The sequence below is a fragment of the Lolium perenne genome, chromosome 4, assembly GCF_019359855.2.
Source record: "Lolium perenne isolate Kyuss_39 chromosome 4, Kyuss_2.0, whole genome shotgun sequence".
Classification (NCBI taxonomy): domain Eukaryota; kingdom Viridiplantae; phylum Streptophyta; class Magnoliopsida; order Poales; family Poaceae; genus Lolium; species Lolium perenne.
This window is the reverse complement of record NC_067247.2, coordinates 15,429,107-15,432,755: the sequence shown is the minus strand read 5'-3', so window position 1 is coordinate 15,432,755 and position 3,649 is coordinate 15,429,107.

Sequence of the window (3,649 nt, the reverse complement as noted above, 5' to 3'; positions counted from 1 at the left end):
ACCACCGTTGCTTACTGAGAAGATCGGGCCACCCCTTATCATCTTGGTATCAGATTTCTAGTTTTCCTTGGTAAGCCATCCACAATCCACCTCATAGTTGAGTTGTGAGTGTTTCCTATCCATAAAAAGCCAAAAAAAATTAGGGTTAGGGTTTGCCATAGCTTTAGATTGCACTAATTTCAAGTTTTAGTTGCTTTTCGTCGTTGTTTTTGCGGATCTTTTTCTTTCATCTAGTATTGTTAGGGTTTGAGTCTCTATCATCATCTAGTTTCAGTTTTGTTACTCCGAGTCCACATAGCGTACAGTGTGCTTGTTCCCAACCATAGACACAGCCTATCGATATAACGTGACTAGGAACTTCCCCAGAAGAGACTAGTTTTACCGCTCGACAGGCTGCTCATTAGGGTTTTGGTGTTTTGCATATCTTGTTGGCCGTGTTATCAAGGAGTTGTGTCATATATAAAAAAAACTAGACAAGAAGCAAAAATAGCTATATAGCTGCGTGTGTTATAAAAAAGAAAAATCCAAAACGAAAAGTGAAGTGCTAGTTGTTTCAAGTGAAGGCCTAAAGTTTACTTTACTGCACCCGTAGTTGAGCAATCTTGTGTCTGTCTCGTTGAGCTTTGCTAGCGTCTCTCTAGTGCATTGCAACCTTTCCTACATATAGTTGCATTGCCCCATTATATCGCCTGGTGTGAGTATCATTGGTTGTCTACGGTCAGCGCTAGAGCTTGTTATTGGTGCAAATAGGTAGCCTACCTACAGCCCCACATATACCCTGCTTTGTCGTGTGATTTGTTCTTATACCCTTGATATTTGCTTCGCTACATCCGTGCACTAGTTGTTACTACAAGTGGTAAGCGACACTAATTTACTTTGGAACGGTAAGATCTCCTTTTCTTATCAGTTTTTGAGTGAGTTGTGAGAGTACCACCACATCTTTTTGATTTAGTGCACTAACCTACTAATCATGTCTGCTAGTGATCATAAGCTTGTTAACCAGGAAAACAAGAATTCTGCAAATATCATCACATGGAGGGAGTTTGAGGCTCTTCGTAATGAGATGCGACGTGAATTCCGCGCTCAGGACGATGTGCTTAATGGAAAGGTTGAAGAGATCAACCAAAAGCTGGATGCTACTAATGCGACCGTCACCACAATGGCTGATCAAGTGACGGATATACAGCGCAATCTTGCAGATATGCGCTTAGCTATTGAGAACTTGACTGCACAACAACAACAAGACGATGATGAAGATCCTGAGCTTCAAGATGACGCACACAATGCTCGTGGTGCGCCACGTGGTAATCGTCCTCGTGGTTGGGCTCCACTTGGTCGCAATGGTCGTGGACAAGATGAGGAAGATGGATTGGGTAAGCCCAAGTTTTCTATACCCAAGTTTGAAGGAGGAGCTGATGTTGAAGAATACCTCACTTGGGAGCTCAAGATTGAGAAGCTATGGAATTTGCATCCATATTACACTGAAGATAGGAAGATCAAGCTTGCTTCTTCCGAATTTGATGGTTATGCATTGCGTTGGTGGGATGCTTTTGTTCGTAACCGAGACGAGGATGGTGAGCAACCTATACGCACATGGCGTGCTATGAAGGAGGCAATGACTTCTCTCTTTGTGCCTACAAATTACTTGCGGAATATATTTGATAAGCTAACACTATTGAGGCAAGGTGTGAAAACTGTCGATGAATACTACCTGGAGATGGAGATGCTTATGCAGCGTGGCCGTGTCCGTGAGTCTCTAGAGATGACAATGCAGCGTTTTCTCAACGGTTTGAAGTATGATATCAAAGGCATTGTTCATCACTACAGTTACACCAATATGAATCAATTGTTACATCATGCTAGAGAAGCTGAATCACAGTTGGCTGAAGAAGCAAAGGTGAAAGGTCGTGCTACGGGAGCTGGGCGTTTCACACCCCGCGCGCCCCCATCTACGGCGCCGGCGTCTTCGACGTGCTCCGCCCCTTACTCTACTCCGTCTAGTAAGCCGGTCTCCAATGTGTCTAATACAAAGAAGTCCGAAACTACTACAAGTATGAGTGGTTCTAGCATGTCTACAGCGCGCAACCGTGATATGCTTTGTCATACATGTGGTGGCAAAGGTCACTTCAAGAAAGATTGTCCTAACCGCAAAGTTATGATTATCAATGAGGACAATGAGTATGAGACTGCAGATAATGTTGATCCTAATGCTCCAGAAGATGATGACTATGACACTGATGGTGAAGATGCATATCCGTCTGATGCTTGCACCATTGTTGTGTCGCAGCGTGCTCTTAATGTGTTGCCTAGTGCATCTACTCAACGCTGCAATTTGTTCCAAACAAAGACTTTAGTTGTTCCTGACAGGGCTTGCAAGGTAACTATTGATGGCGGGAGTTGCCGCAATTTAGCAAGCAAGGAGTTGTGTACCAAGCTGAAGTTGAAGTATCTACCGCACCCGCATCCATACTATATTCAGTGGTTGAGCGACAATGGTGAGATGAAGGTAAACCACATGGTGCGTGTTGAGTTTGCTATTGGCCCGTATAAGGATTGCATTGACTTTGATGTGGTTCCTATGAAGGTGTGTCACCTACTATTGGGTCGGCCTTGGCTCTATGACCGTTCTGTGCAACATAATGGCCGTGCCAATACATATCACTTGGAGTTCAAGGGCAAGAAAATCAACTTACAGCCTATGACACCACAGCAAATTGTCAATGAGTCTCGTCAGAAAATTGAAGTAAATTTGGAGGATGCATCTTTAGATAGGCGAGAGAATTGTAATGTTGTGAGTGATATAACGAAAAGTGAGAGAGTGAATTCCTTAGTCTCATTAGCCACCAAAGAAGACATGAGAGAATTTAGTGAGGATCCTACAGCCATGCCTCTTGTGCTCTTGTACAGGGGTACGGTTTTGGTTTCTAACGACATGACCCCTCTTCCTCTTGGTGTTTCTAATGTTTTGCAGGAATTTGACGACGTGTTTCCGGATGAGGTACCCGCAGGACTACCACCATTGCGAGGTATTGAGCATCAAATCGACTTGATTCCCGGAGCTTCGCTACCCAATCGGGCACCATATAGAACGAACCCCGAAGAGACGAAGGAGATACAGAAGCAAGTACAAGAGCTAATCGACAAAGGTTATATTCGCATAAGCCTTAGTCCTTGTGTTGTTCCTGTTATTTTAGTTCCTAAGAAAGATGGTACATGGCGTATGTGCGTATATTGTAGAGCTATAAACAACATCACTATTCGATATCGTCACCCTATTCCCCGCTTAGAGGATATGCTAGATGAATTGAGTGGTGCTGCTGTGTTCTCTAAAATTGATTTGCGTAGTGGTTATCATCAAATTAGGATGAAAGAAGGGGATGAATGGAAAACAGCCTTTAAAACAAAATTTGGTTTATATGAGTGGTTAGTAATGCCTTTTAGTTTAACTAATGCACCTAGCACTTTCATGAGACTGATGAACCATGTTTTGCGTGAATTTATTGGCAAATTTGTGGTTGTATACTTTGATGACATATTAATCTACAGCTGCAATGAATCTGATCATACTATACATATTCGACATGTTTTGCAAGTGTTGCGTGATAATAAACTCTATGGTAATCTTGAGAAGTGCACATTTTTCAAAGAT